The sequence below is a fragment of the Leucoraja erinacea genome, chromosome 20, assembly GCF_028641065.1.
Source record: "Leucoraja erinacea ecotype New England chromosome 20, Leri_hhj_1, whole genome shotgun sequence".
In the NCBI taxonomy this organism is placed as follows: Eukaryota; Metazoa; Chordata; class Chondrichthyes; order Rajiformes; family Rajidae; genus Leucoraja; species Leucoraja erinaceus.
In genome coordinates this window covers 29,632,302-29,654,051 of record NC_073396.1, presented here as the reverse complement: position 1 = coordinate 29,654,051, position 21,750 = coordinate 29,632,302, and the positions used below count along the sequence as shown (strand labels likewise).

General features: G+C 43.7%; 1 pseudogene; it reads right to left on the bottom strand.

The window, feature by feature from the left end:
- Window positions 1-1,281: 1,281 nt before the first annotated feature.
- LOC129707125 (uncharacterized) lies at window positions 1,282-21,370 on the bottom strand (annotated as a pseudogene).
- Between the last annotated feature and the right edge of the window lie 380 nt (window positions 21,371-21,750).

Sequence of the window (21,750 nt, the reverse complement as noted above, 5' to 3'; positions counted from 1 at the left end):
GCAGCCATACATGTAATAATAAACAACAAAACACACAATAAACACAAATTAACATCCACCACAGTGAGTTCACCAGGCACCTCCTCACTGTGATGGAGGCAAAAATCTTAGGGTTACTGTCTCTTCCCTCCTCTTCTCCCTCTGCGCTGAGGCGATACCCCACCGGTAGATGGTAAGTCAGTCGCACGGCTCACCGAGCTCCGCGAACGGGCCGGTTCAAGCTCCGTGGCCCGGGGTGGTCGAAGCTGCCGCCCTCCAGTCCAGCGGACGCCGCTGTTGCCGCGGGAACTCCGGAAAACAGGCACCAGCCTGTGACCTGCGAACTCCCGACGATGTCGTCCACTGGCCCGTGGCTGAGCCCCGGATTCAGGTCGCCGCTGCCAGAACGCCGCCTCAGCCACCTGAGCACCATCTCCACCCCGCGCCGGGCCGCCCTCACGGGAGCGCCGTTCCAACCCCGAGCCGGGCCGCCCTCATGGGAGCGCCGTACCAGCCCCGAGCTGGGCCGCTGCCACCGGAGCGTCTCAGCCCCGAGCCGGGCCGCCCTCACGGGAGCGCTGTACCAGCCCCGAGCCGGGCCGCCCTCACCCCCCCCCCGCCCCCCGGAGCCCCGCCGACCCCCCCCCCCCCCCCGTGCCGAGTCGTGCCGCTGCCCGAACGCCGCCACAGCCCGAAGACGGCCAGCCTCGCGTTGGTGAGTCCTGGCTGGCTCTGCCTCCAGAGCCTCGAGGTCGGTCGCAGGTTGGAGGCCGCCAGCTCTGCCATTAGGCCTCAGCGCAGACGGAGACAGAGAAGGGGAGAGTAGAGAGAAAGCACCCTGTGCACAGACTGTGGACATTCAACTTTCAGAATTTGTTTGTAATACCATTGATGTGCTTTCTCAGAGATTAGAGTCACAGGGTCTTGTGGAAACAGCCCCTTTGGTCCAACTTGCCCACATCCTCCTACATGTCCCAGCTACACTAGTCTTTCCTGCCTGCATTTGGCCCGTATCCCTCCAAACCTGTCCTATCCATGTACCTGTCTAACTATTTTTTAAAAGTTGCGATAGTCCCTGCCTCAACTACCTCATCCGGCAGCTCGTTCCATACATTCATCACCCTTCGTGTGAAAACGTTACTGTTGTGAGGCAAATGAAACTTTTACGCTACTTGTAATTTATTTAAACTTTATTTAAGCTTTAAGCAACTCATTTCTGTAGTACATAACTTCAAAGCGTCTGGAAAATATCGTTGATTCCGCAGGCCTTGAGGCCCGAGACCCCGCACGCACACTCTGGAAAAGCCCCGCACATGTGCCCACTTCATACTCCCCTCGTATTTATAAGTTGAGGCGGTCAGGAGGTTTAGTACGTCTTGATGACCGTCGCAGCACTGGAGCATCAGGAGATTATGGTGTTTCAATAGCTGGTGGTACATGCAGGTATATTGCTTGGTCATCAACTTCACTCATATTGTTATTTACATTTTCAATTTTAGAATTACTTATAGAATCTCAATTAATATTATCAAGGAGTGATGGAGCTGATGAAGAAGACGGACATGGTGCAAGGTCACGAAGTGAGACAGTTGACTGACGTCCAGCCTGATACTTGATAGTTGCATAAGAAGGGTTGACATCAGTCAGTTCAACTTCATCAACAAAAGGTTCATTCTTATATGATCGGACATAACGACAAAGCAACACAGGCCCAGGGCTCGTCAACCATGATGGCAGAGAAGTACCACTAGAAGAACGCCGTTTGAAGTTAAAGAACTGCTCATGTGGAGTAGTATTGGTAGCAGTTGACAGTAGGGATCTGATGGAGTGTAATGCATCTGGTAGAACACATTCCCACTGCTGATCTGGCATGTCATTCGACTTTAAAGCCAGTTTCACTGCTTTCCAAATGATTCCGTTATACCTCTCAACCTGACCATTTCCAATAGGATGATATGGTGTTGTTTTTGTTGCAACTCCTCTATTAGAAAGTCCTTTAAATCTTTTGACATGAATGAGGTTCCCCTATCAGAATGTATGTAACTTGGAAATCCACAGAATGAAAACAGTTTGATAACTGTAGCAGCTGACATATTTGGACAAGGAAAGGCAAATGGAAACCTCGAATATTCATCAACTATGGTAAGTATATAAACATTTCGAGAGGAGGATGGTAAAGGCCCTTTGAAGTCAATACTCAAACGTTCCATAGGTTGAGTAGCTTTGATCAATCTTCCTTCTTCAGGACGGAAGAACCTTGGTTTTAATTCAGCACAGATTCTACATGAAGCACACGTCATCTTCACATCTTCTGTAGAGAAAGATAAGTTTTTGGAACGAAAATAGTGTAACATACGAGTGACTCCAGGATGACACAGCCCATTGTGAAGATCAGTGAGTACAGAAGAATGAACAGAGGCACAAAATGCTCGAGTTAATGTATCCGGAGCAACATTATCCTTACCAGCGCGGTACTCAATTGAATAACTATCCTCCATTCATAAATTTTACTGTTTTTAATCTTTGTTTGTTTCCGATTATGCAACATAAAAGCTACTGAACGCTGATCTATTATCAAAGTGAAGTGCTGGCGAGCAAGGAAATGACTCCATTTTCCTCACAGCTTCAATAATTGCTGTAGCTTCCTTTTCAACGGGTGGGTAGTGCAATTCACTACCTTAGAGAGTACGAGACATGAAAGCCACTGGTCATCCTCCTTGATTTAATGTTGCTGATGCTGCTATATCAGAGGCATCACATTCAACAACAAAGGGGAAATCCTCATCGATGGCGTGCAATGTCGCAGATTCTAATTGTTTCATCAAAGAAGTAAAGGCACCAATTGCTGTAGAGTCAAGGGGGAAAGATTTTGCTCCAATCAAAGGTTGAATTTTGTCAGAAAAATTTGGTATCCATTTAGCATAATATGCAAACATCCCAAGAACCCTTCGTAGAGAGTTTAATGCAGCTGGAACAGGCAACTCTTGGAGTGGGCGGAGTCTTCCTGGATCAGGCTTGATTATATTAATTTCAACCCAATAACCAAGAATATTAATTGATGACACTAATGTTATTGACTTAGCCTCATTTAATGTTAGTTTTTTAGAATGAACAACTTCTAAAAACCGTTGTACATTTTCATCATGTTCAGCTTGGTCTTTTCCTGCAATAGTTATATTATCAAGATAAGGGAAAGTATCTTTAAGGTTTTCCTGTTCAACAAGTTTGTCCATCTCTCTCTGTAAAACAGCCACGCCATTAGTTACCCCAAAAGGAATTCTGTAGTAGTGATATAATTTCCCATTTGCTTCAAACGCAGTGTATTTCTTCTCTGATTCTTTCAAAGGAATTTGTTGGTAAGCACTTTTTAGGTCAAAAGTAGAGAATATCTGAAACTTAGATAATGTATTGATAATCTCTTCTGTACGAGGTAATGGATATGCATCAAGCTCCGTGAACTGGTTTATAGTTTGAGAGTAATCAATGCAGAGTCTCTTTCTATGTCTCTCCAAGGGGTCCTTTGCCACGAGAACTTGTGCCCTCCAAGGGGAAGAGCTGGGTTCTATGATGCCTTCTTGTAAAAGATGAGTTACTTTTGTGTTGATAAAGTTCCTGTCACCTTTACTAAAATGTCTTGATTTTGTAGCAATTGGTTTGCACCTAGAGGATAAATTAGTGAATAATGAAGGACATTCAACAAATGCAGCAGAAAAACACACAATACTGGTGGCTTTGACAATATAAGATCAGGCATAGTTCCTTCATACATTATTTGAAGTGATCTGTGCTGTTTCTGAAAATCTTGACCTAGAATTATATCGCTACACATATTTTTCAAAAAACCAAGACATACAGATTTATAACTAAGGTACACAAAAAAGCTGGAGAAACACAGCGGGTGCAGCAGCATCTATGGAGCGAAGGAAATAGGCAACGTTTCAGGCCGAAACCCTTCCATAGATGACCCGCTGAGTTTCTCCAGCTTTTTTGTGTACCTTCGATTTTCCAGCATCTGCAGTTCCTTCTTAAATACAGATTTATAACAAGTTTTGTTCAGAATAAAGCCCACAATACAAGATCCAATAATTTGAGTATTGATAGTTGTCAGAGCCATCGAGATTTCTCTATTTGAAGGAATTATAGTTAGATTTAGTCGAGACACAACTTGTTCACATAAAACTTTCTGAACTGCCAGAATCAAGTAGTACATTAAGTGTATGGCCATTGATGGATACCCTTGTAGCTGCATGAAGCGAGCTCTGAGGAAATGCAGCTGTAATTGCACATAAGGCATATACATGGCAGCAGTCACACTTTTAGTAGTTGCTTTGGACTTGCATACTCTAGAATAGTGTCCCTTCTAGCCACAACTATTATAAGTTGCTTCTCGAGCAGGACATGTCTCTATTATGAATATTACCCCCGCAAAAGTAACATTTAATTTTTGAATAAGTATATGCTGCAGCAAGGGCACATTTATCAGTAGAAATTGTTTCAACTTGCTCCATATTAGTACTTGGGTGAGATTCTTTTGTAGTAGTTGCAGCAGAATACACATTAGATGAGCCATAAGCATCAGAATTTTTCCGAGCCAAGTCTAAAGAGTAGGCTGACTGTAAATCCAAGATTTTCTTTTCTAATAGTCTCTGTCGTATTAAAGACAATGCCAAACCATTGATAAAAGAGTCTTGAATAACTTCCTGTCGATATTGATCAGCCGTAACTGCTTTGAGGGCACAGTCTTTGCTAAGTCTTTAAAGTTCTTGTAAAAATTCATCAAGTGACTCACCGGGTTTTTGTTTACGAGTGGCAAGGAGGTGTCGAGCAAATATTATGTTGGGTGTCTTAACGAAGAGTCTGCTTAGTACATCAATAGCAGAATCATAAGTTGTACATTCCTCTGTGTAATTACATACATCATAAGAGACAAAGCTTATTCATGTCCTGAATATGTCTGGTGCATTGTCGCCACACTCATCACATAAGTTATTTAGTGTACGAAGCACGTGCTTCCATTCCTTTGCAGCAGTAGGTGAGTTGGGATCCAGATCCAAGCATTGTGGTTTCAATCATTTCTCCACCTTGACGTCACACTGCTTAACTTCTGAGATTGAGTTGCTTAAATTGTTGTGAGGCAAATGAAACTTTTACGCTACTCGTAATTTACTTAAACTTTATTTAAGCTTTCAGCAACTCATTTCTGTAGTACGTAGCTTCAAAGCGTCTGGAAAATATCACTGATTCCGCAGGCCTCGCCGGCCCGAGACCCCGCACATGCGCACACTCTGGAAAAGCCCCGCACATACGCACACTACAGTTACCCTGCTCAGATTCCTATTAAATCTTTCCCCCTTCACCTTAAACCTATGTGCTCTGGTCCTCGATTCCCTTACTCTGGGCAAGAGCCTCTATCAGACCTATTCCTCTCATTATTTTAAAAGATCTAAAACCTCTAAAAGATCACTTCTCATTCACTTGCACTCGAAGGAAGAGTCCCAACTTATTCAACCTCTCCCTGTAGCACAGACCCTTGAGTCCTGGCACCATCATTGTGAATCTTCTCTGTACCCTTTCCAGCTTGACAACATCGTCCCTATAACATTGTGCCCAGAATTGAACACAATATTTTATATGTGGCCTTACCAACGTCTTATATAACTGCAACATGACCTCACAACTTCTATATTCAATACTTCGACTGATGAAGGTCAATGTGCCAAAAGCCTATTTGACCACCGTATCTACCTGTGACTCGACCTTAAAGGGACCATGCACCTCCACTCCTAGACCCCTGTGTAGGTCCATTCACTGTGTAGGTCCTGCCCAAATTAGACTTCCCAAAATGCAACACCTCGCATTTCTCAACCATTCCTCATCCCACCTGGCCAATCAATCAAGATCCTGCTGCAATTTTTCACAATCATTTTCACTATCTGCAATGCTACCCACTTTTGTGTCATCTGCAAACTTGCAAATCTTGCTATGTATGTTCTCATCCAAATCATTGATATAGATGATAAACAGTAACAGGCCCAGCACTGAACCCTGATGCACACCACTAGTCACAGGCCTCCAGTCCGACAAGCAACCTTCCACCATGAAGTCAATTTTCTATCCATTCAGCTATCTCTCCTTGGATCAGATTATTTGTGGCTACATTCGATAGTGACTTTAAACCACATTTAAGGCCACCTTGTTGATTAAGGAAATAATTATTTTACAATTACAACCACATTGACTGTTTACACTAGCTCCATGTTATCCCACCTTTGCATCCACTCCCCACGTACTAGCGGTGGTTTGCAGAGGCTAAATAACCTATAAACCCACATGTCTTTAGGATGTGGGAGGAAACCAGAGCACCCAGAAGAAACCCACGCAGCCACTGGGAGAACGTACAAACCACACGCACAGCACCCGAGGTCAGGATGGACCATGGATCTCTGGTGCTGTGAGGCAGCAGCTCTACCAGCTGTGCCACCTGCTGCCCTAATGTTGTCAGCCCTGAATGATCCCAAAGGTTGAAATGGTGACAAATTCAGAACTTTGAAAATCGTATAAACACTGCCGTTGCTGAAAATCTGAAAAATAAAACGCTGGAAAAAATCAGCAGGGCATGCAGATGCCACCTACCTGCTGAGCTTTTCCAGAGTTTTCCATTTTAATTGCAGATCTTTGACTCATCTGAAAAGCCGAAACTGCTCCAGAGAACAGAGTCAGTGACTCCGATGGGTCTAAATCCAAGATGCAAAGGTGATTTGCCATTCCACTTTAGCTGTGTTGAATATTATGCTTCCTTGCGTACCTGATCATTCATAGAAACATAGAAAATAGGTGCAGGAGTTGGTCATTCGGCCCTTCGGGCCTGCGCCGCCATTCAATATGATCATGGCTGATCATCCAACTCAGTATCCTGTACCTGCCTTCTCTCCATACCCCCTGATCCCTTTAGCCACAAGGGCCACATCTAACTCCCTCTTAAATATAGCCAATGAACTGGCCTCAACTACTTTCTGTGGCAGAGAATTCCAGAGATTCACCACTCTCTGTGTGAAAAATGTTTTTCTCATCTCAGTCCTAAAAGATTTCCTCCTTATCCTTAAACTGTGACCCCTTGTTCTGGACTTCCCCAACATCGGGAACAATCTTCCTGCAGCTAGCCTGTCCAACCCCTTAAGAATTTTGTAAGTTTCTATAAGCTCCCCCCTCAATCTTCTAAATTCTAGCGAGTACAAGCCGAGTCCATCCAGTCTTTCTTCATATGAAGGATAACTCCTTCCCATTTCGATACAGAAAACAAGTTTTGTAAGGTGTACTTTGGCTGCAGAATCGTTGGCAATAGTGTCTGATTTCTAAAGAGAAACAGTTAAGCCTGAGGGCATTTGTGTGGATGAGAACCACAATGTTCTTTAAAGTATTACACTTGCGTCAATCTTCCATTGTCCAAACATCTCAAAATGTTTCACACGATGAATGTTTAGTCTACTCCACCCCATTAAAGGGTTGGAGCTGCATGGAGCACTCTGATGCAATTGTTATGAGACCCAGTGGCCCAAATGTGACCCTCTTGTACCTCTGTTACTCCCTCCTCCCCCAGGACCATAGATAAAATATGGTAATAGGCCTTGGGCAGAGTTAGGAATATAAATGGAGGTTATAAATGCAGAAGATAGATAGAGAACATCCTGTTAAGCGGTTTCAGACTTATTGGACCTGCTCCGGATTTCCGCCTGGCTTCCCTGGTGGGCTCCAGGAATCACACGGGGAAACCATTCATGAATATCAGGTTATTCCCACTCCCCTAATAGAGTCACAGAGTGATACAGCGTGGAAACAGGCCCTTCGGCCCAACTTGCCCACACTGGCCACAATCCCCCCCTCCCCCCAACGTTTTCATGCTGGATACTGCCCCAGGTTTCACAGTTGGCACCTGTTTAGCATTAGGACCTAGAAATACATCAGGAAAGCCAAACCCCTTGAGGTGGAACCATAGCACAGCTGGTAGAGCTGCTGCCTCACAGCGCCTGAGACCTGGGATCAATCCTGACCTTGGTTGCTGTCTGTGTGGAGTTTGCATGTTCTCCCTGTGACTGTGTGGGTTTCATCCAGGTGCTCCAGATTCCTCCCACATCCCAAATATACCCAGGTCTGTGGGATAATTGGCCTCTGTAAATTGCTCCTTGCGTGTAGGGAGTGAATGCGAAAGTGGGATAATGTTCTGTAGAATAAGTGTCAACGGGTGATCGATGGTCAGCATGGATTCGGCTGGCCGAAGGGCCTGTTTCCATGCTGTATCTTTCAACCAATCAACATAATATATCATATTCTACACAGGTAGGAAGCGGACAGGAGTGAAGAAGGGCCTCAACAACCCGAAACGTCACCTATTCCTTTTCTCCAGAGATGCTGCCTGACCGGTTGAGTTACTACAGCTTTTTGTGTCTATCTTAGGAAGGGGACAGTATGGGTCGCTACTTTCAACCGGGAGAAAGGGGGCGATCGACAGGGAAGTCCTCCTGTAAGTTAAAGTGCATCGATGTGTTGCTCATAAAAAGATCGAAAAACTCTCGGTAAATGAATGGTGACGAACAAAGAGAAAATGGGAAACTTGACGTCTGAATAGTCAGGTTTCATGTGACCAACTTGTGGTTGCTGACGGCCAACTAAAACACAGAATTTCTGCACTTATTTTTCCAAAAAAAACTTTAAAAGCTGCAGTTAATCCTGTTAAGCAATTGTGAGTAATCTATGCAAAATTATGTTTTTTTTTTAATGTTATTTTTACTGAATGATGTTTGCCGTTTTGACTCACCAGTGAGTCACAGGCCAAACCTCAGTTGCTCATTCTGTGGAACTACTTCAACCCACATCGTTTGATGGAATGTTGTACCCTACTATCAGTGATAGGATCTTGCCAGCCAGGCAACTCCCATTGATTCAGTGAGCACCATGGCCTAAGCTTGCTCTGGATAGTTTATAACTCAGTGTAGCAATGTTACAAAATTTTGAGATTTAAAAAATCAAGTCTGCAATTTATCCCATCAGATAAAGCATAACAATAAGTTTAATTTGACACCAAATTCACTTTCATATCTCAAGTATTAAAAAAGTTATGACCATTTTCATACTCGGAAATTAGCATCTTGTTCCCTATTGATTTTCAATGGACATTACAAAAAAGCTGTGATCTTGGATAATCAAACGCCCATTTCTTAAGGAAAGATTAACATTTTTAAATAGTCTAAGTGTCCAAAGATTATTCACAAATAATTCACAATATAACATGATTTTTATATCTAATTTACATTAATTTATAGGCCAAATGGAAGGAATTTAGTGTTCAATTGCTGTAAATAAATGCCCATTTAAATCAGCTTTCTAGTGGGTTCATGTGGAACGCGCTGGTTTAGAATGTTGACATAGCGCTGGATTAGTGCCTCAAATGCCGAGAAAAATACTGCGGGATATAAAAAGCCCAAAATGAACCATTCGTTATAGATAACTTGATATATAGGGTTATATATATGCCCCATTTAATGTAAAAATAAGGTACATACCTTTAATTGTTTGCTCTATAAAACCCTGGGGCTGCGAGATGTTGCGGAATCAGAGACTAATTTAAAAACTATTAGAACTATATTATCGAGGCCTATAAAACTAATAATACCTTTTGCGACCGGGTCTTGCAGCGATTTTTCGTTAATGATTTACTAGGCTGAACATGTGCGATTAGTACAGCCTAGTAAAAATCGCGTTTAAAACCCGCCCCCTCCAAACAGCGCCAAAATCGCCGACATGGCTGAGGGCAGATTCCCAATGACGATTCAGGTAGGTTTTGTAACATACCTACTCAGTGGTATAAATATTGCTTTCTCTAATCTCAATTAACCTTTGTATTCCTTCCCCCACCCTAGTCATCTTGCTAGTTTCATTGTTTATATCCGTTCATTATCACCTCTTCCACATCCAACAATGGACCATTGTGGGCTCCACCTTTCTAGAGTCATTGGTGCCGGCTGTTTGTTCTGTACCTTTTCATACCTCTAGTTTCCCTCTCCCCTGACTCTCAGTCTGAATAAGGGCCTTGACCCGAAATATCACATATTCCTTTTCTCCAGAGATGCTGCTTGACCTGCTGAGTTACTGTAGCATTATGTGTCTATCTTCTGAAGAAATTTCCTCTGTGTTGCAATGAAGGAGGGTGCTCTGAAGTTATGTGTAAGTTTATAAACAGTCCTATCTATTCTCAAGATTCCTTGCTTAAAGAAAACACATTGTCACATTTAGCAGATGGTGTTGGTTGACACCTAGTTTGAGTAGATGTACATCTCCTGTCCACTACTGAACAAGATCACCAAGATATCTCACCACCAAGTTATTGTTGTCTTAACATATTGCCACAGACACACCACACCTGAAAATGCTCCAGGCAGTGCTGTCAAAATCTGTGGAAATACCTTATACGCCCAGCAACAGCAATGTGGTTAACTGGAGATATAAAAAAACTATTCTTATACTGTCTGCCAAAGCTGATTCAAAAAGAACTCATCTCCATGGTTTAAAAAAAAACACACCCCTGTAGTTTTTCCTCAATTTGCATCTGACTGCAACTGAACCAAGGGCTTGGTCAAAATCACACGGCAGTATTTCAGTAAAGACCCGTTGAGTAATAGCAAGTGATTCCCTCCAGAGCTCCGTGATGACACACAGCCCAACTGAGTTGAAAGCGTGACAGCTAAACCAGCAGAAACCAGCCACTGAACACAACACTTCCCGATTTGTAGAGCTCCACACTACACCGTCCATGCCAGCTGTGCTGCTTGGGAGGCAGTTTCAATATGCAGTTAGACACACTTTCCCAACAGAAGGTTTGCTACTGAGAATGAATCATTATTGTTAATCTGACAATTACCAGAAATGTATGTAAACATGGAGATACATGTTTTGGAAAGAGACTGTTTTGCCTGTTGCCGTATGTCTAGGGTTGTCAAAGTTTGGAAATTGTTCAACCTATACTAAAGAAAGACACGCAGTGAAGAAAGCGAATGGCATGTTGGCTTTCATAGCAAAAGGATTTGAGTATAGGAGCAGGGAGGTTCTACTGCAGTTGTACGGGGTCTTGGTGAGACCACACCTGGAGTATTGCGTACAGTTTGGTTTTCCTAATCTGAGGAAAGACATTCTTGCTACAAAGGGAGTGCCATAGAGATTCACCAGACTGATTCCTGGGATGTCAGGACTGTCTTATGAAGAAAGATTGGATAGACTTGGTTTATACTCTCTAGAATTTAGGAGATTGAGGGGGGATCTTATAGAAACTTACAAAATTCTTAAGGGGTTGGACAGGCTAGATGCAGGAAGATTGCTCCCGATGTTGGCGAAGTCCAGGACAAGGGGTCACAGCTTGAGGATAAGGGGGAAATCCTTTAAAACCGAGATGAGAAGAACTTTTTTCACACAGAGAGCGGTGAATCTCTGGAACTCTCTGCCGCAGAGGGTAGTCGAGGCCAGTTCATTGGCTATATTTAAGAGGGAGTTAGATGTGGCCCTTGTGGCTAAGGAGATCAGAGGGTATGGAGAGAAGGCAGGTACAGGATACTGATTTGGATGATCAGCCATGATCATATTGAATGGCGGTGCAGGCTCGAAGGGCCGAATGGCCTACTCCTGCACCTAATTTCTATGTTTCTATGTTTCTAAAACGCAGGAGTAAATCAAAGAGTTAGGTTGCATCTCTAGAGAACATGGATAGGTGATGTTTGGGGTTGGGACCCTTCTTCAGTCCGATTGATGAAGGGGGGGGGGGGGGGGGGGAAGAAAATGGAAGAGAGTAGGGGCATGACAGTGCATGACTGGTATAGGTGAACACAGGTAAGGAGGAGGAGGGGGGGGGGGGGGGGGGGGGGCTGATAGGCAGATGGTTGGACATGAAAAGACAGGTGTGAGCCCAAAAGGATAATGAGTTGTGTGAATTGTGAAGCTCTGGGGATAGAAATGTTGTGAATTGTGTCACCAGTGGAAGGGATGAGGGTGAGGGTGAAGGTGAAATTGATGGGAAAAGGGAGGGGAGAAACTGGTGTGAGTCAGCAAGGGTTCAGGGGAGGGAAGTGGAGGAGAGAGCAAGGGTGGGGAGGGGGAGGGGGGAGGTGGGAGGTGGCTGTTTATGGGTTAGTTACCTAAAATTAAAGAATTCAATGTTCATACCATCCGGTTGCAAGCTGCCCAGGCGGAATAGATGGACTCAGTTTTGTGGTATTTTCTGCCAATGTTGCCACATCCCTTATGATATGCAACGTCAACTCTGACGCTTGAATACAATGAACCAGATCATGCTGGACTTGACGTAGCACCTGCTATTCTTATCCATTCATCCGGGGCATGGGATGATTAATTTCTCCAGATATTCACCCGTTGTCCAATGTGTGGTGTTCTGCTCTGAGCTGGGTGGGACTAGGTCTCACCATTACACTTGCCAGCATCTTGGCCCTTGCTATTTCAACCAGGACTTACAACATTCCCCCTGGGTTAGGATAACGAGTCGGTCGATCCGACATTCCAACGCCACGAGTGAGATCCCTGGTGCCATGGTCAAGGATGCCTCTGAGCGGGCATAGGACATTCCCAAAGAGGAAGGTGAGGAGACAGAGGTCATGGCCCATTTTGGTTTCAATGACGTAGGCAGTTTAAAGAAATGGTCAGCTCAGCAATTAACCTTCTGCCTCTGCTAATGACATGAAATTGGACAAATTACGATATTGCATTGATCTTTGCGCACTCGATGAAAGACGGCAGAACCTCACAAATAAACTACACACCCTTGCTTCAGAATCCTTCTGTCACTAATAACCCTGGGTGCCTGTTTGACAGAAGCATGAACTGGTGAACTTTATAGTGAATGATGCCACCCTGCTATTAGAGCCTTAAACTGGAAGCTAACACACCTATTTGATAGAATTTGATAGAATTTAGAGAATGTGTAAAAAACACAAGATATAATAAACATTTTCAGCCTAGTCACCCATCCTAGGCTGAGGTATTGCTTAGCTTTAGTGCTTCTGTTGCTAGGAATCCTCGAGGTTCAGTGCAGAAACTATGTTCCACTGGAGTGTTTTACAATTTGCCTAAGAAGGGTAGTATTTCTCAACTAGCCAGTGAATGATCATAGGATTTAGCACAGTTGTTTCAGCGGAGTAGGTAGGGACATACCTGTCCATCCATCTTATCCATGTTAAACTGGCAAGGTAACTCACAGTAACCGCTTCCTTGCAAAACATCCAGGTTGTACAAACCTCCACCACATTGCAGGCTCTATGTCTCTAACTACAAAGTGCACACTGTGCTCTCGAGTGGCAAATTGTACAAGAAGGAATGGCCCATATAGTCCATTGTGCCCATGTAAGGATTATTGAAGGGTATCAATCATCTCCTTCAGGTAGCACACTGGTGCAGCCATAGAGCTGTTGCCTTACATCATTGGAGACCCGGGTTCGATCCTGACTGCGGGTGCTTTACAGAGTTTGTACATTCTCCCTGTGACCCCCATGTGTTACCTCTGGGTGCTCCAGATTTCTGCCACACTCCAAAGATGTGCAGGCTTATAGGGTAATAGGCTTTTGTAAATTGTTCCTAGTGTACAGGATAGAACTAGTCTGTGGGTGATCGCTGGGCAGTATAGACTCGGTGGGCTGAAAGGCCTATTTCCACGCTGTATCTCCAAACTAAGCAAAGGCATTAAACATAGACCAGACGTCTGGTGTTTTCCACCAACTTATGTTGCACCTTAAAGTACCAATCTAACAATTCTATTTTCTATCACTTATGTAAGAAAGAGGCAATCTAGAGACGGTTCACTTCTGGGAAGTAGGGGCTGTTTTGCGGAAAGGTTGAGATGGTTAGATCTATACTCATCGCAGTCCAGAAGGGTGAGGTGACCTTACGGAAAGGTCTAAATGTTCTATAAGGATGAACAGCAGGTGCTGGTTTATACAGAAGATAGAGACAAAATGCCGGGGTAACTCAGCGGGCCAGGCAGCCACTCTGGAGAGAAGGAATGGGTGATGTTTTGGGTCGAGGCCCTTCTTCAGGAAGAAAGGTCTCGACCCCATGCGCTATCCATTCCTTTTCTCCAGAGATGCTGCCTGTCCCGCGGAGTTACTCCAGCATTTTGTGTCTATCTTTGGTCTAAACGTTGAGCGGGTCCGACAGAGTACAATCTGAGAGGATGTTTCCGTTTGTGGAGAAATCTAGAACAAAGGGCCACTCACTGAAGATGGAGATGGGAAGGAATTTCCTCTTTTAGATTGATACAAACATTTGGAATTTTCGCCCCCAAAGAACTATGGAGACTGAGTCATTGGATATATTGAAGGCTGAGATTGAAGTTTGTACTGTGGGAAGTCAATGATTATGGGGAACGAGCAGGAGAAGGAAGATGAGTACTAAAATCAGATCTGAATTCAGTGGAAAGAGGCTTACTGGCTTATGTTATTATAGTATTTTAAAAAATGTATCTAAAATGTTAAAATTAATGGAAAAAGGGAACGTAGGTCCAGTGTGTAGAGGGGAGTAAATCCATGGCCTCGCTCTTGATGACATAACCCCTCACACACCCTCTTTTCATCACCACCACTTGAGTCATTCAGTCCCTCGTGGTTCCCACCTAACCTCAAACATTCCTTCTATTCTCTCTGCCCTTCCCATTTCTGCAACCGAAAACTTTATTTTTTTCTAGTTCCGATGAAAAAGCATTCATCTTGTTTCTCTTGCTGTTCGCAGTAGTTCTAACATTTTGTGTTTAGACTTAATGGCACAAGTGTGATTTACGCCAACTCACCACATTGCCATCTCAAATCAATGCTTTATTTGATGTTATTTTTTGATGGAACTCTTGACCAGTGCAGTTTTCAACAATGTGCTCATCTTGTTATTTATGGTTGCAATGCAACTAACTGTGTTTCAGTTTAATTGCAGCTCCCAGTGAGTAGTTTGCTTTGCTCCCAGGAAATACTCAATGTCACCAACAGCACCACAAATTACACACAAATTATATGCGAAAGGAGTTTGAGCTTGAATGTAGAATATTAATGAATGTAGAACGAGAGGAAATGAATCCTACGGTATGATACAACTTTATTTATCCCAGAGGGAAATTGATCTGCCACCAGGCAAAAGATACAGTTACAAGGCATTGCAAGTGCCGTGTGCCTTATAATTACAGTGAAATTTAAGTGACCAGTAATTGCACGGCACATATGTAATATTGCACAAACATGGAATTAAATTAACATGAAGGATTGAAAGATATGCAAAGATTGGGGGGAGGGGGGGGGGGGGGGGGGAGTGGGAGTCAGTCTATCCCACAACAGAAGTGGGCGGCATTATACAGTTTGATAGTCACAGGGAAAATAACCCTGTTAGATGTGGGAGACCAGGGAGATGTCAAGTGTCCCCAATGACTAAGTGCATCCACCTGCAACTCACCTGGTTACGCATGGATATGTTAGAGCAGCTGATGGACATACTGAAGAGCAAACAGGAGGCAGAGTTATAGATAGGAGTTTCAGGAAGGTGGTCGCACCGCAGAACTGGTCAGATAGATGCGTGGCCACCAGAAGAGGAAGGCAAACTGTACAGGAAAGCTCTGTGGTTATTCCTCCCTTTAACAAGTATATACTGTTTTGGATACTTTTCAGGGCAATGGCCTTTCATAGGGAAAATAACTCCGGTGGGCAGATTAGTGACAACTTGAATGTCTCCGTTACAGCAGTGTGTACGTGCAGTAGTGTGTACGTGCAGTAGTGATGGGGGACTCCATAGTGTGGGGCACAGATGGGCAGTTCTGTAGCCATGAGAGAGTCTCCAGGAGAGAGCGTGTCTTTCTGGTGCCAGGGTCATCCATGTCTCAGAGCAGACATAAGACATTCTGAATGGAGAAGGTGACCCTCTAGAGATCAGCTTCTACAAGAGAGGAACAGCTTCTACAATAATACAATTACACTGCTGAACTCGGAGTCCCGCCGATAGATTTCTCCGGTCCCTACGTCCCCATTGTTTAATTATTCTGTATTTTTTGATTATTCTGTATCTTCTCTCTTTCTATTTTTTTTAAATTTCTTTATGCACAACTACTACGGACTGACGCAAAACTGCATTTCGTTGTACTCGTACTTGTATTTATGCGATGACATTAAAGTGGAATTGAAGTTGAATTGAATTGAAAAAAGAGACATGAGGTCCTTCAAAGGGAATTTAGGAAGTTTGATAGAAAGGTAAAAAGCAAAACCCCTTGGATTATAATCTCATGGTTACTCCCTGTGCCACGTGCTAGGGTGGCCAGAAATGATACAACACTCCTAAACAGCTGGAGTAGGAGCGAAGACTTCAGATACTTGGATTGTTGAGGTCTTTTCAATGCAGATGGGACGTATACAAGAAAGACTGGTTGCACCTAAACTGGTGGGCTACAAATATCCTTGCAGGAAGGTTTCTTAGTTTAGGTGTGTATAGCAGAGTGTGGAATGAATGAGGAGAAAGTAGTTCACTCAAATAGGTCTAAGAACAGTAACAAGCAGTTAATAAACAGGTGGGTCAGACGGTCTGAGGTGTATTTATTTTAAGGCAAGGAGTATAACACAATGGTAGAAATCCTAACAACTCAAGGACAAGGGGAAAATCTTTTAGGACCGAGATGAGAAAAACATTTTTCACACAGAAAGTGGTGAATCTCTGGAATTCTCTGCCACAGAATGTAGTTGAGGCCAGTTCATTGGCTATATTTAAGAGGGAGTTAGATGTGGTCCTTGTGGCTAAAGGGATCAGGGGGTATGGAGAGAAGGCAGGTATAGGATACTGAGTTGGATGATCAGCCATGATCATATTGAATGGCGGTGCAGGCTTGAAGGGCTGAATGGCCTACTCCTGCACCTATTTTCTATGTTTCTATGTTTCAATGTTCTAACAACCAGATGTTTCAGATGTGATAGAAAGGGAAGTAAAAGATATGTTGGAGTTGCATTACTGATTAGGAAGAATGTCGTAGCTGCATTTAGGAAATACATTGTGGAGGGCTCATCCACTGAGGCAATATGGGTAGAAGTAAGGAATAAGAAAGATAAAATCATTTTGATGGGATTATACAAATGGCCTCCAAATAGACAGCAATAAATAATGGAATAGATATGCAGAAAGCCAAAGGAACGATACAAAAAAACAGGATTGTTGTAGTGGGTGATTACAACTTCCTCAGCATTGACTGGGACTCCCCTACAGACAAAGGATTAAGATGGATCTTAATTGTTTAGATGGAGTTTTTTTAACAACATGTAGCTATCCAATTCAGAATGGTGCCCCATTAGACAGTGTATTGAGGAATGAGCTTGCCCAGATGATCGAAATTTCAATGAGTGTCCATTTTGGGAACAGTGGTCATAATTTTATGAGTTTTAAAATAGTTATGGATAAGGATAAAACTGGTCTATGGATGAAAGCGCTATATTGGGGGAAGGCTGATTAGAACTGCATTAGGCAGAAACTGGGTAAAATAGATTGTGAAAGGCAGTTTGAGGGCTAATCCACAAAGAGTAACTGGTTAGAGATCAGGACCAACACTGTATGTTACCATGAAGGTAAGGTAAGGATAGCAAGGTATAAATGATTTGGCTAAAATGAAGTTCTCTAATTAGTAAGTGCAGACAATACAGAAAATGGAGTAGTTGTGGATAATGAGGAAGGTAGTCAAATGATACAGCATGTTATAGAGCAGTTGGAAATTTGGGTGGAGAATGGCAGATGGAGTTGAATCTGGACAAGTGCAAGAGAAAAGTGTACAATACATGGCAGATCCTTCGGAGCATTGACCTTCAGAGGGATCTTAGGCTGCAAGTCCATAGCTCCCTGAAGGCAGCAACATCGATGGATAGGGTAGTAAAGAAGGCATATGCCATGCTTTCCTTCATTGATTGGGATATTCAATATAAAAGTAAATAAGTCATGGTGCCGTTGTATAAAACTCTAATTAGGCCTCATTTGGAGAATTGTGTGCAGTTCTGATCACCACATCAGAGGAAGGATGAGAGGATCGAGAAGGTGTTCACCAAGTTGTTGCCTGGATTGGATTACAAGTTCAAGTTCAAGTTCGAACTTATTGTCACAATTAAGGTGCAGTGAAATTTGAGTTACCATATAGCCATACTAAGTGAAAAGCAACAATACACAGCCACATAAAATAAAATTTAACATAAACATCCACCACAGTGGAATCCACATTCCTCGCTGATGGTAGGTAATAAAGTTCAATCATCTTCCTCCTTTGTTCACCCGTGGTCGGGGCTGTTGAACCCTCCGCAGTCGCCGCTGCCGACGGTCTGATGTCAGAAGCCCTGGCATCGGGATGATCAAAACTCCGGCATCGGGACGGATTGGAACACTCTGCGGCATGGAGCTCCCGTGTCAGCCTCTTCTTACCGGAGACCGAGGGCTTCACGGCGTTAAAGTCCACAGTCCCCGCCGTTGGAGTTCTTTCACAGGCGATTCTTAGCAAAGGTTCGCAGGCTCCTTTGATGTGAAAGTTAGCGCGCCCACTGCTCAAAGCGCTGGGCCGGTCTTCAGGAAAGGCCGCACCACTCCACGTCGTAGGCCGCAGGGGGAAACGGAGATACGATATGGAGAGAAATCGCATCTCCGTTGAGGTAAGTGATTGAAAAAAGTTTCCACCAATTTCCCACCCCCCACATAAAACAGCCCAAGAAACACTAAACATACTTTTAAAACACACTTAAAATAATAAAAACAGAGAGGGGACAGACAGATGGTTGGCGAGGCAGCCACTGTGGTGGTGCCGCAATTACATTGAATAATCTGAAGAATACATCTGAGGAAGGGTCTCGACCCGAAACATCACCCATTCCTTCTCTCCAGAGATGCTGTCTGAGCCGCTGAGTTACTCCAGCATTTTGTGTCTACATTGAATATAAGGACAGGTTGGAAACATTTGTTTTCACTGGAGCATTAAGGCTGAGGGCAAAATGATAGAAGTACCGTTAGATGAAATTATGCGACGCAGGATATGTAGACAGGATATTTTTCTGAGGGTAGAAATGTCAAATATAAGAGGACATATTATTTTAGTTTGGTTTAATTTAGAGATACAGTGCGGAAACTAAGTCATTGGCCCATCGAGTCCGCACCAACCAGCGATCCCCGCACACTAACACTCTCCGCCACACATTTGGGACAATTTACAATTACACAAAGCCAATTGAAATACAAACCTGTACGTCTTTGGAGTGTGGGAGGAAACCGAAGATGCCAGAGAAAAACCCACGCAGTTCACGGGGAGAACGTATAAACTCCGTACAGACAAGCACCCATAGTCGGGATCGAACCTGAAGCAGATAGAATAGGAAAACAAGAGGTGTTTAGGCAAGCACATGAATGGGCCAAGAATAGAGAGATACGACCATTTGCAGGTAGAGTGGATTAGTTTAGATTGGTGTCATGGTTGACAGAGACATGGTGGACTGGAAGGGCTGTTCCTGTGCTGTACTGTTCTACATTCTATGTAGTCAGCATTCTCATTCCAGCATAGAGATATTAAAAAATTCCAATGCCGACTGCTCACTAACAGGAAATAAAGCAAAGTACAATCGAGAACTTTTTTTTGGATATTAACCATAAACTATTTTGAACAAGAATAGTTGAATCCAAATGAAGGGAATAACAAGCCAGTGAGAACTTCAGGAAATAAGAAACAGAAGTCAGTGTAGACCATATGATCGTTCCATTGTTCTCTGATTTTCTGTCTTAATTCCAGTTTTTGTGTCCAGTCCTCATTTGCAGGAGACAATATTACTTTGAAAAATTAGGCATGTAATCCAAAAGTGATCAAGAAATGGCAGCATAATTGTGGCATTTGTATTTTGACAGTGTTTGGTTCATCAGGCTAAAAACTGTTGTCCCTGTAACAAAAACAGAATTTACAAGATACTTTTGGTTTGATGTGAGTTTCATCCAGGATAAATTCACAATGAAATTGGCTCAAGGTTCTATCCTTTGGATGCCTTCATGAAAGTAAATTTCCTTTTGTGGCAGACCGCAGTGCACATATCATCTTCAACAAGAGAATGTGATTTAATGTATTTTCATTGCGTCAGTTTTATAACCTTTCATCAGTGACATTGACCCATAAATTTGAACTGAGCCAAACCTACATTTTGCTGGTGGTTTGGAAAAGAAATGGAGCTGAGGTGGTTTTTGCAGGTCAGCGAGTCCCTGCCCCTCCACCTCTGCGTTGCAAGGTGGAAATCAGGGCACGGCAGAAGGTCAGATGTCCCAGTGGATCACATTTCCTTCTCCAGCACTCAACCCGTGAGATCAGTAGAGATTCATATCTGGCCCCTCAGATTCACATGCGCCATGCCTGATGTAGTAATGCAACTCCATTCATTTGAATGGGGCTGCCAATCTGAATGGCAAACACAATTGAGGTTATTTATCTTTATTTCAATTAGTTTAGTTTAGAGATAGAGCACGAAAACAGGCCCTTCAGCCGAGTCCGCGCCGACCAGCGATCCCCGTATACTAACGCTAACTCTGCATGTCCATTCCAACATATCTTCTCTATGAAGATGAGAAGGTGGTCTCTACTTTCCGGTTTTCTCTCAAAGTTGTGTAGAAGAGACTTAAGACGATTCAGTGCCTGAGGCCTGTTGTTGGGGAACCTTCGGTGTGGATGTTTAAATGGTCCCCACCTGTTGTTTGGGTCTTTCTTTAGACCTTCTTTTATTATTTTCATGAAAGAGACATCTTGGATAGAAGGAGCAATCTGGTTGTCTTCTTTGGTTTGCCTGAACACGTTGCACCTTACATCATCAGCCTCACTGGCAAGGTTATTCCTGAATTGTATTGTGGAATATTGAGGGATCTGAGTTCCATCCCATTTCTCCTTGACATGAAACACATGAGGGCATGGTTCAAAAAGGGTTGGAAGCTCTTCCTCTCTGGTGTTAGTGTAGAAGGTCTTTACTGTTAGTGGTTTGTGGACATTGCCTAGACCCACATTGCCTACCACAACCCATCCCAGGTCCAGGTTCTGCGCGTAAGGTGCATAGTTGGGGCCGTTGACCTGCTTGCGTGCTTTGTGAACTCTGAGGATGAACCGCCCAAGCAGGAGTATGATGGGAGCCTCTGGGTCATGATCTGGGATGAGGTGCGCTATTGACTTCAAATGAGCGTGGTGAAGAGCAACCTTGGGAGTTGGAATCTCAGATCTGTTATCTGGTATCTCGTTGCATTCAATGAGGCTGGGCAATGCGAGGCTGACCATTCCATGCCGGGATTCCACTTTGTATCCACTGGCTCTTCTTCCCGTTGTCTCCTTTACTCCGGCGCTCATTTTTCAGAAGGAAGGAGAGCTTGGGCCTTGGTCATTGTATAATTCAAAGATCTCTGAGCGGATGAGAGATCTGTTGCTCTGCTCATCTAGAATTGCATAAAGCCTCCTTGCCTTGCCTCAATGGCCTGCCGGATACAGTTTCACAAGATCTGACACTATCACAAGTTCTGATAGATTTCCGCCACAGACGTGTACATTTTGTGGTGACATGTGATGGAGATGAGACGTCTTCCACCCCGCCGTGCGCTGGAGCAGTGTCGGTCCCTTTGTTCCACGGAGCTGGTCCGGGGTGGAGAGCTGTGTGATGCTTTTCACTGCCACATTCAGAGCACTGTGCCTTCAATGTGCAGTTCTTTGCCATAAGCGACGAAGAAGCACAG